An 11555-nucleotide genomic window follows, 5' to 3' on the forward strand; every position below is an offset into this window, starting at 1 on the left:
GAGTCTAAAGACCACATGGTTAGGTTTATCACGACAATGGGCCCACTCTAGTTACCAATCTTCCTGGTTAGGTACTTTTCTCATTGCTCTGACAGGAGCGACCTAAGAAAGGAAAGGTTTATTCTGGCTCACCCTGAGGGTCCCCTCCACGATAGCAGTGAAGGAGTGGTGGCAGGAGGTGGCGGCAGCTGGGCACATTGTGTCCACAGACAAGAGCAGAGAGACGTGGGTATTGGTGCTCAACTCACTTTCTCCTTTTGTTCCTTTGGGACGCTAACCCTGGGGACAGTGTTGTTGTTGTTGTTCCAGTAATGCCTAGTTCTCAGCCCACAGTCCTTAAGTCCCGCCCCCGGCTTCCGCTTGTTGGTCTATTTGTATTATTTTTCCAGTTGACTCTTCAAGGGCAGAAATCATGTTTTATTCATTCCTGAAACCTCAGCACTCAGGATAGGAGCTGGCATGCAGTAGGTGCAGTGTCTCTATTTGTTGAGCAAATGAACAAACAAGGGTGCCAACCAGAAGACGTGACTCCTGAGCTGAGATTCACAAAGTGGGCGCATTTACACCTCTGACCCACACAAGCCCTATGGAAGCTGTAAAAACCCATGCTTGCGCGCGCTCACCACTGCCTGTAGTGAGTGGTGGTTATCAGTTCAGATTCTCTGGCTAAGAACAGCAGGAAACACAATGCAACTCAAACTGTTTTAAAACAATGGGGAATGCATTGGTTACATAAGTCCATAAGGGACAGATTGATTGATATGTCAGTTCATCCCTCCACATTATACAGGGCTGTGTCCCCTGAGGCATGGGCTTGCTTCTCTCTAACAAGTGACTGCATCGGTCCCAGCTGTCAAGACTGCACCTTGCATCAACCGGGACTGCAGAAAAGTCCTTTCCCAATTATGAAACAGAGTTTATAACTTTTACTCTGACTGTGCCACCATAAAGTGGATGCCCAGTTCTGTGCCAACCATGCCGACAGCAAGAGCCAACACTAACTGATTTACCCCAGCCAGACCTAGCCAAACACCTGACAGAGGTTTTGTCCCACCCAGAGCCCCAGGGTTGTGCTGGTTTGGTTTGTCAACTTGTCACAAACCAAAGTCACCCGGGAAGAGAGACCCTCAGTTGAGGAATTGCTTCCATCAGATAGGTGTGGGCAGGTCTGTGGGGCATTTTCTTGGTTAATGGTTGATGTGGGAAGGCGCTGCCCACAGTGGGAGGTGGCCCTGGGTTCTGTAAGAAAGCAGGCTGAGCCAGCCAATAAGTGGCACTGTTCCAGACTCTGCTGCAGGTCCTGCCTCCAGGTTCCTGCCCTGCTCTGACTTCCCTCAGTGATGGACTGTGATCTGGAAGTGTAGGAGATAAATCCTTCCCTCCCCGTGCTTTTGGTCAGTGTTTTATCACAGCCACAAGCCAAATAGAACACAGGAAGGAGGGGACAGATGCCAAGGCTGTCACAGTACCCGCTGCTTGAGGAAGGCTCCTCTCTAAGGAAGGCCAGTACACTTCTCCGTGTGATTGTTCCCTGTTAGTCTCTCCTCTTTGGGTTGCCACGCAGGATACAGCCAGCCTGGGGTGATACCAGGGTGGGGAGCCAGGGTGGTACCTCAGATGCTCACTTGTGGGCTTGGGAAGTCCAAGCTCAGTTGGAAGTACGTACATCTGAAGTGGATTTCAAAGAGGTGGTGTCAAAGAGATTGTGTACAGCTGCCTGGCTTTCGCAAGGCTATAGAGGTATCAGGGAGATGTGGGGACAGTCCATCAGCTACGAAACCGCGCTGACTCACAGGAGAAGACCTCCCTGGCCTGTAGCACAGGTCAGCCAAGGGGATTCATCTCAAAGTACAAAACAAAACAGCTTCCCATGAGGCTTTCAGACCGACTCCTTTTGAAACAGTTTTAACCAGGTGACTGTGGCTTATGGATTACCCTCATTCAAGTTCACAAGCGATGTAGGAACTGTGCTCACAGATTCTGGCACTGAACTATAGCCTAGTTGTGCGTGAATTGTGGATAGTTGCTCCACCTGTCTGTGCTTTTGTGTCCCATGTATAAAATGGGAATGCGCGTGGCCCTGGGCTAAGGCTGGCAGAGCTGTATGGCGGAGGGTGGCAGGTGACAGTGGTTCCCATGGCTTTCAGACTGCACCAGTGAGTGAGTGCTGCTCTGTCTTCTGCCTCCTTTCCATCTCAGCCCTAGAGATGCCTCCTGTCTTCAGTGAAATGTGTGCTTCACCAAGGAAAGGACTAATACTACCCAAAGGGAACCTCTCTGGGTGTGACAGGACTGGAGATGGGTTTGGTGATGGATTCCTGGGACCTTTTCCTGTCACTCATTCCGGCACATGGCCACACCCCACCAAAGGTGACCTCTGAGGTCAAACTTTCCCAAACAGTGTGGCGCCTGGGATATTTTAACTGAACTCCCTCCGCACATGAAGGACAGCGGGCTGTGGGACAGAAACGCTGGCGCCTGCCCCCTCAGGCTCCTGCTGCACATTAGAGAGGTTTGCTTAGGAGCAAGAACGACAGTGAAGACTTGGGGTGCCTTCGTCTCTCACAGTCCTGTCTACGTGGTCTCAGCTCTCACTCTTTTGGAAGATCAAAACTCAGTGAAGAAGCTGGGCGGTGGTGGCACACACCTTTAATTCCAGCACTCAGGAGGCAGAGGCAGGTGGATCTCTGTGAGTTCAAAGCCAGCCTGGTCTACAGAGTGAGTTCCAGGACAGGCTCCAAAGTTACACAAAGAAACTCCATCTTGAAAAACAAAAACAAAAAACTCAGTGAAGATACTCCATCCTGTCTCTTCAGCTCACCCAGAGCACAGAAACCACACTGTCTTCTTCTCACCCTGTGGTCTATATGTTGGCAGTGGGTCATTAGAATACAATGTGAAATTTTGCACGCAAGAAGTCTCCAAAGTCCTTCTTTGGACCCCAGCCTGTGCTGACAAGGGCCAGTCTTGCTTTACTGGTAGAGACCCGTTCGAGACATGGGCTCAGAAGGAAGTGGCTGTAAAGGTCTCGCCACTCCTGAGCCAGCATCCCACAAAGCCCCTGGAGTTTGCTTTCCAGTAGTAGCTTGCTAAATATATCCCTGCTTCCGGCGAGGCAGGCAGCATGTGGGCCTGTGAGATCCAAAGTACGCATTAAATGGGGAGAGGTGGGCTGCACTGTTTTGTGTGAGCTCCAGGACCGTGATTAGTCGTAAGGGAAAGAGATAGCGAGCCAGATCTATTCGTCATGTCTGTGGCCCATCTTAGCAACCATCACCTCCAGCCTGCTCCTGAGCCCTTGCCAGGTGGATGTGGAATATGTAGAGACTGTTCTGACAGGGTGGAGCTTTGATTAACAGCAAGCAGACAAGCAGAGGGGCTTTTCAAACTTTTGTATTCTAAAGGCAATGTTGGGGTGAGGGCAAGTGTGGAAAGAGAGACCTGTAAGACATTCCTCTACTTTGGAGACTGTAACTGGGATTCTAGAGTACTTGCTCCAATTAAAATATGGCCGCCTAGTTCTTATAGAGCCGTGGAAATACCTTTCAGACAGATGTTCTCCAAGATTTTACAACTGTGTGCCATTTGGGAACTCAACAGGGAGCACGGCAAGTTCCTGCCATCCAGGACCTTGCAGTCCAATAGGAGAATAGAATTAAAAGCACAAAGATGGACAGGGGATGCCAAAGGGACACTGGAGAGCCAAGAAGCAGGAACTGACCTTAATATTTTAGCTAAGGGAAAGGTCTATGGGACAGTCACTTCCGAGCAAGGGCGTCAAATCAGAGAGCCACACACATTAGCCCTGGGGAAAAGCGTTCCCAGCAACAGACAGCAAGTGGAAAGACCTACGGGAAGACACAGACTTGGGAAGCTCGGGGAACATCAATACATGAATAGTGTGAGTCCTCTTGGCAAAAGCTCAGCCTGATTCGTTCCTCTCCTCCCATTTCTCCCACTCCTAACCCATCAAGTCCTGTTGCTCCTTTTCCAGAATATGTCTTGAAATCCCCCATGCTGTCTTTGCCAATAAGTACCCTCATCAAACTCCTGCTGTCTCTCCTCGCCTGCACTATTGCAAGAGCCTCCTAAGTAATTTCCCATCAATTCCAGCCACGTTTGCCTCCTACTTAGAAGTCTCTAGGTGTTTGCAATTGTCCTTTGAAGATAGCCCAACCTTCTTACCCTGGCCTTTGGGACTTTGTGAGATCAGTCCCAATCTTGGCGATTGGGACTTCAGCCACAAGGTCACGTCTTGGTTTGCTAGAGCACAAAGTGGCATCAACAATAGAAGTGTGCTTCCTCAGAGTCCTAGGGACCAGAAGTCTTAGGTCAAGGTGTGGGCAGGATTAGTCGCCTTGGTGTGCAGACGGAAGTCCTGCTGGGTGTCATGCTGTCTTCCCTCTGTAGATGTCCGTGTCCAAATGTCCCCCTAGGAAGGACATCTGTAGTGTTGGTTTAGGGCCCACACAAATGACATCATTTTACCTTGATCACCACTCTGAAAGACTCTCCAAACAGGATCACATCATCCTGAGGTCCTGGGGAAGACCACTGCAGGGTGTGAATTTGGGGGTCACAATTCATTCCACAGTGGTTCTTTCTCTGTTGCACATCCTCTAAGTTCTTTCCTACTTTAGGGCTCTTTCTTACGCCTCCCAGTGATGAGTTCATAGCCAACCCCTTTGCCTTTGGGTCTTCAGAATACCACCTCCCTGGGCAGGCCTTCCTTGGAGCCCCTTCCAACCAGCTATGCTGTCCCAACCCACTTTGGTTTTGCCTGGTGAAACTGATTCAGAGTAAACTATTCAGATCTGTGGTAAATATGCATACCTTTCCAACCAGCAGCCCAATCAGAATACAGAATCTCTTCCTCTCTCGTACACACCCACCCAAGATAGTTCCCTCACCCTCCTTCCAGGGGCAACCACCTCTCTGATGTCCACCACCATAGCCCTTCTTTCTGAACTTGGATACATGAACTCTTCAGTGCATACTCTGTGTCTGACTTCTTCCCCTCAAGATTTGTCTATCATTGCAGTGTTAGTATCTTGTTCTTTTCTATTACTATTCTATCACATAAATCCAATGCTATTTGCTTATCCGTCGTCCTACTGTGGGATATTTGGATTGTTTGCACTTCAGAGCTAGTATGAAAAGTCCCCTAAGAAGTTAGCTACGTCGTGAGCATATGTTCTCATATATCTCAGGGGGTGAGTATTTAGGTCTGACTCTTTCGTAAACTACAGTCAGACTCAGAAGGCATGGAAATCTTTTCCCTCTCATAGCCATGATTATTCAATCCTACTTCTCTGCCTCATCAGCATTTGCCTTTATTAGACTATTTTATTTCTCTCATTCTACTAAATTTAAAGTAATATAATTTCCCCAGTTTCTGATGATGTATGTGTTCATTGGACATTTTGATAATGCCTTTCATTGAGATACCTATTAAGCATATCATATGTTTAAATTGGAAGTCTCTTATTCATTTGTAGAAGTTATTTGTATATCTTGAACACAGACCCTAATATTCCCTGCTAGTCTATAACTTGTCTTATCTTTAGTGTATTTTTTTCAAAAACTGTTTTTAATTTATTTTTGAAGACTTAGGGGCTACATGTGTTCCCCAAAGCCAAACAGTAGGACTAAGTTTATGAAATAGTTTCCAGAAACTCTGCAGGGTCCCTAGCAGAGCTACAGTATCCCTCGAGCTTGTTCCCACGGATTTCAAAAGAAACTGAGGTCAAATAGATTCTTGGCCATTGTGTAGGCAGCCTTGGTGTGTGGAACTGGCTTGCTCTTTGGGAAACAACATGGAGGACTGGAGAGTTGGCTCAGTGGTAAGTACTTTTTGCTCTTGCAGGGGACCCACATGGTAGCTCACAACTGTTTGTAACTCCTGTCCCAGTGGGTCCAACTCCTGATCTCTGTAGGTACCAGGCATGAACACAGCACATACACATACGTGTAGGCAAAATACTCAGACACATAAAATAATAAAGTAAATAAATTCTTTAAGAAATTTGGAAGAAAAAAAAACAACATGATAAGAACTGTAGATGCTTCTCCTGTGTGGGCACCGTAAGTGCAAGACCAGTGTCCCCTGTGATCAGGAGAGAAAGAATGGTTTCAATTTCTTCTATGGGTTGTGATATACCATATAAAATTCCATGACTACCCCAACCTTAAACATATGCATATTCTCTAGACCAGTAATTCCACTTGTATAAATTTAACCTTTGGATAAATTCATGGCCATATGCAAAGTTTAATCACAAGGATATCTTTTACAGCTTGCTTTATATAGTGAGATATCAAAAGACCATTTAAAACAGTGGGCCGTTCACTCTAACATATTTTTTGTTTGTTTTCGTTTTTGTTTTTCGAGACAGAATTTCTCTGTAGCTTTGGAGCCTATCCCGGAACTAGCTCTTGTAGTCCAGGCTGGCCTTGAACTCACAGATATTCTCCTGCCTCTGCCTCCCGAGTGTTGGAATTAAAGGTGTGTGCTACCACCGCCCAGCTGTTCACTATAATCTTAAAACTCCATATGATATGATATCAAACTATTTAATGTTATTCTTTATGAGTGCATGTTTATTAACAGAGAATGTTATATGTAGCATTTATATATAATAATATATAGATACATGAATGTGTATTTTTTAAAGCCTTACATGAGGGCCAGAGAGATGGCTCAGCAGGTCAGAGAATTTGCTGTTCTTCCAGCACCCACATCAGGTGACTTACAATCACTTGCACACTCCGTTTCCAGGTGATCTGACACCCTTTTCTGACTTCTAAGGCACCTGTATGCATGTTATATCCTCACATAGGCATACACACACGTACACGTAAATAAAAATTAAATCAACTTTTAAAACTTTATGTTTACTCATGTTTACATATATGCATGTATGTTTATTTTCTTTTTCTAAAAATCATAATCCAGACAGTTGATTCTGAAAGAGTATCTAAACCAAAGAACTATGCTAACAATAATAATTTGTAAATATCTTCAATCATCTACTCACATGTTTCATACATGTGATGTCATTCTCGGTGGTTATGCTGGTTAGTGTATGTCAGGTTGACACAGCTTGTCATCTGGGAAAAGGGATCTCAACTGAGGAAATCTCTAAGAGATTGACCTATAGGCAATTCTATCTAGTATTTTCTTAAGTGGTGATAGATAAGTGGAAGGGGCCAGCTTACCATGGGAGGAGCCAGCCCTGGGCAAATGGTCCTGAGTTGTCTAAGAAAGCAGGCTGAGAAATCCATGGAGAACAAGCCAGTAAACAGCTCCTCCTCCGCTTCAGTTCCTGCTTCCAGGTTCCTGCCTTGCGAGCCTGGCCTGACTTCCTTCGATAGCGGACTGTAACGTAAAGCATAAGACAAACAAACCCTTTCCTCCACAGTTTGATTTTAGTCATGATGCTTTATCATAGCAATAAAACCCTGACTAAGATTGTGGTCCTTTTTAGATTCCCCCAACTTCACTCCTTCATATACCATGGCTGCTTTTGCTCTTCTCTAGAAAAAGAAATCCTACTTTTAAAACCCTACAATCCAACGGGGCAGTCGTGGCACACACCTTTAATCCCAGCACTCAGGAGGCAGAGGTGGGCGGATCTCTGTGAAACCGAGGCCAGCCCGGTCTATAGAGCTAGTTTCAGCACAGCCAGGGCTACACAGAGAAACCCTGACTCAAAAACAAACAAACAAAACCCTACGATCCACACCCCTCTTTTCTCTAGTTTGCTGCCCCATTTCCTATTCTCTATCATAAAGGTCAGAGAATTTGATGTCAAAGCATGGACCCTCTCTAGAAGGGATGCAGCTGTCATGGCCAATGTGTCATTATGTATTCTGACTAGGGCTGGGGGTTGGATGTGTTGGGCATGGGCAGTATGTTGAAAGTGTTCCAGAATTCATGATCTGTGTCCTCTTTTGTATGCATAGAAACTTCTGGAAGGGTTTGCATGATGGTCACAAGGTTAGCTGCAGTTATTCTAGCAGTCGGATTGCAAGAGATTTTAATTTTCTTTGTTTGGATCGTCTCTGTGTTATTATTATTAATATTATTATTATTATTAGTCATTCCTTGATTGTTTTTTCTATTTTTAGAATTTTTGTTGGAGTTTATCTTGATTAACTTATAAAAATAGCTTCTCAGGATTTTTTTCAATATGAAGTTGAGAAGCAAATATGCTAACTTTCAAGTTAAAATACATTCTTTATCCCAAATTTGGCTCCAAACAGACACTGTACTCGAGCCAGCCATCAGCCAATATTGGAAGACTTTATTTCTGTATCTTAAAGCATAAGCCAGGTTCATAAGTAAAGGGAAGGGGCAAGGACCAGGTAGGTGTCTTAGTTAGGGTTTCTATTGCTATGAAAGGACTCCATAATCATGTCAACTCTGATAAGGAAAACATTTAATTTAAGGGGCCCACTTACAGTTTCAGAGGTTTAGCCCATTATCAGCATGGCAGGGAGCATGGTAGCATATAGCCAGGTGTAGGGCTGGAGGAATAGCTGAGAGTCCCACATCTTGCAGGCAACAGGATGTCAACTGAGACCTGGGCAGTATGCTGAGCATAAGAAACCCTGTCCCACAGTGACATATTTCCTCCAACAATGTCATACCCACTCCAACAAAACTACACCTCCTAATAGTGCTACTCCTTATGAGATTATTGGGGCCAATTACATCCAAACTACCCTACCAAGTAAGCCAGTGGTCATGGTCTCCCTCATCTGAAAATGGACACAACTGTTATATGTCCCTGTAAGGCTAAGCAAGGCAACACATATGGTAGACTCCTCACAGGGCCAACACAGGTACCTACTGTGTGGATTTCTTTCACTTAACAACCAATCAGTGACTTTAGGCATGGCAGCCCTGAACTGAGGGATATGGTATGGTTTGTCATAACTCATTAGATAAAGATGGGACCCCAGAGGAGTGGTCCATCTGAGGAGCAAGTGGTATTCATTAACTGCTTATTGCCAGGTTTACTGCTAAGCACTTTTATTTTATTTTTTTGTTTTTGTTTTTCGAGACAGGGTTTCTCTGTGGTTTTTGGAGCCTGTCCTGGAACTAGCTCTGTAGACCAGGCTGGTCTCGAACTCACAGAGATCCGCCTGCCTCTGCCTCCCGAGTGCTGGGATTAAAGGCGTGCGCCACCATCGCCCAGCTAGCACTTTTGTTTATAACTGATGCTTTTATCCTATGCCCTCTGAGATAATCTTAGTAATTACTGTATCTCTGTCCTTGTCCCAGAACTCTATTCTGGCTTTGGTCAGAACACACACCTACCAGGTAGTAAGAGATCTATTTGTATATGTACAATAGATAAGGGCTTTCTGTTTGACTTTTCAATGCCTCAATTTGCTCATCTATACATTAAAAATAATTATACTCATTAATATTCCATGGGTTATTGTAAGAGTAAGAAGAGTCAATGCATACAAAGTTCAGAGACCAGTACCTGGCATGTAAGCCACTCATCACTGGCAACTGATATCATTACTGTTGTTATTTGTCTCTCCTGTAGGATACTCCTTCAGGGCCAGGTCACAGTTTTATTAATTGGTGTATTCATAAAGAAGCCTAAAAAAACAACTAAGGGCTGAAAACAGCAATTGTCCCACGAGGAAAAGAAACCTATGACTTATGCTGCAAGCAGAGGGCATGGAAGGTGTTGCCTTCCTGAGTGGACATCAGATGGTTCCAGGGACTGGTGTTAGGAGGGATGTGGCACTTCCTAGGGCTGCTGGGGTTCAAGAGACGGTGTCTTAGTTAAGGATTGTATTGCTATGATGAAACGTTATGATCAATGAAACTTGGGGAGGAAAGGGTTTATTCGGCTTACACTTCCACAGCGCTGTTCATCATCGAAGGAAGTCAGGACAGGAACTCGAGCAGAGCAGGATCCCGGAGGCAGGAGCTGATGCAGAAGCTATGGAGGGGTGCTGCTGACTGGCTTGTTCTCATAGCTTGCTCAACCTGCTTTCTTGTAGAACCCGGGGTTACCAGCCCAGGGTTGGCACCACCCACAAAGGGCTGGGTCCTCCCCAGCCAATCACTAATTAAGAAAATGCCTTGCAGCTGGATCTCATGGAGACATTTTTCTCAATTGAGGTTCCCTCCTTTCAGGTGTCTCTAGCTTGTGTGAAGTTGACATAAAACTAGCCAGGTCAGATGGTAAATGCCAGGTTCTACAAGATGTGGGGAGGAAGACCATGTGTGGGTAGCAACCAGCATTGATGAGTCCATACTGCACAGTGGGATATGCCCAGGGCAACACGCCACTCCAGGCTACTTTGAGCAAATTATTTAACTGCTCTGTCCTCAGTTTCTCCTTTACAGTGGAGCATGACTTAAAGACCCCAAGGCATTGAACTTCAATTCCAAATCTTCTCTGCGTTATACAGAAATTTCCTTTTAGGCAAAATCTTAACATTTAGATTTGCTGGCCTTCAGAAAACCCACTTCTCAGACAATGATCAGATCGCAGGTCTTTCTCTAAAAGAGTCTCAGTGGCATGACATGTCCTTGTTTAAGGTACAATTTTATGTCGTATCCTACTTTTGGATATATTAAAAAATAATATTTTAAATTACTTACTATAGTTGTTTGCTAATAAATCTAGTCTTGAATGTACATGATTTTGAACTACCTACAAGTCTTAACTCTAGGTAATAAGAGTAAAAGAAAGGTCTGATCTCTTTTCTGTGCTGTCTGTATTTTAATTTCTTCACTAATGTGTATGTACTAATTCAATACTAAAGAAAAGTGAACGTGCTTTTAAAACACCATCCTAGTCAGGGTCACTACTGCTGTGATGAAACTTCATGGCCAAAAGCAAGTGTGGAGGGAGGGTTTATGTGGCTCACACTTCCATGCCCGGTTTGTCATGGAAGGAGGTCAGGAGCTCATACAGGGCAGGAACCTGGAGGCAGGAACCGATGCAGAGGCCACGGAGGGGTGCTGCTCACTGGCTTGCTTCCCCTGGCTTGTTCAACCTGTTTTCTTTTGGAAACCAGGAACACCAGCCCAGGGATGGCACCACCCACAATGGGCTGGACCCTCCCCCATCAATCACTAATTAGGAAAATGCCCTATGGGCTTGCCTACAGCCTGATCTTATCAGTCATTTTCCTTAATTGAGGCTCCCTCCTCTCAGATGACTTTAGCTGTGTCAGGTTGACATAGAACTATTCAGTGCAAACATGAATACATCACAACTCTGACTTCTGTGATCTTTGAGAGCAGGACTTCCCTGTGAGAATGAATTTCCTCCTGATATCTTCCTGCGGTGTCTGTTTGACACAGCCAAGTGCCTCATGCATAGTAATTCAAATTCATGAGAACTTGCATGAGTAACAGCAATCATGGTGATGGGAGCACTGATGGTGGCAGCTAGCGAGTCTGTACCCTGTGCCGCTGTCCTAAATCTTCACAGAGACGTTCACTAAATCCTTGTGCGGCCCTCTGCGGTGATGCATCGTCCTTTTACAAATGAAGAAGTGAAAAGAAAGCAGCT

At 45.2% G+C, this 11555-nt stretch overlaps 1 protein-coding gene across 6 annotated transcripts in view; it reads left to right on the forward strand.

Moving 5' to 3' along the window:
* Kiaa1549l (KIAA1549 like) overlaps positions 1-11555 on the forward strand; it is a 267831-nt gene that overhangs the window by 232153 nt on the left and 24123 nt on the right. The window lies entirely within an intron of this gene.

The sequence above is a fragment of the Chionomys nivalis genome, chromosome 9, assembly GCF_950005125.1.
Source record: "Chionomys nivalis chromosome 9, mChiNiv1.1, whole genome shotgun sequence".
Taxonomy (NCBI): Eukaryota; Metazoa; Chordata; class Mammalia; order Rodentia; family Cricetidae; genus Chionomys; species Chionomys nivalis.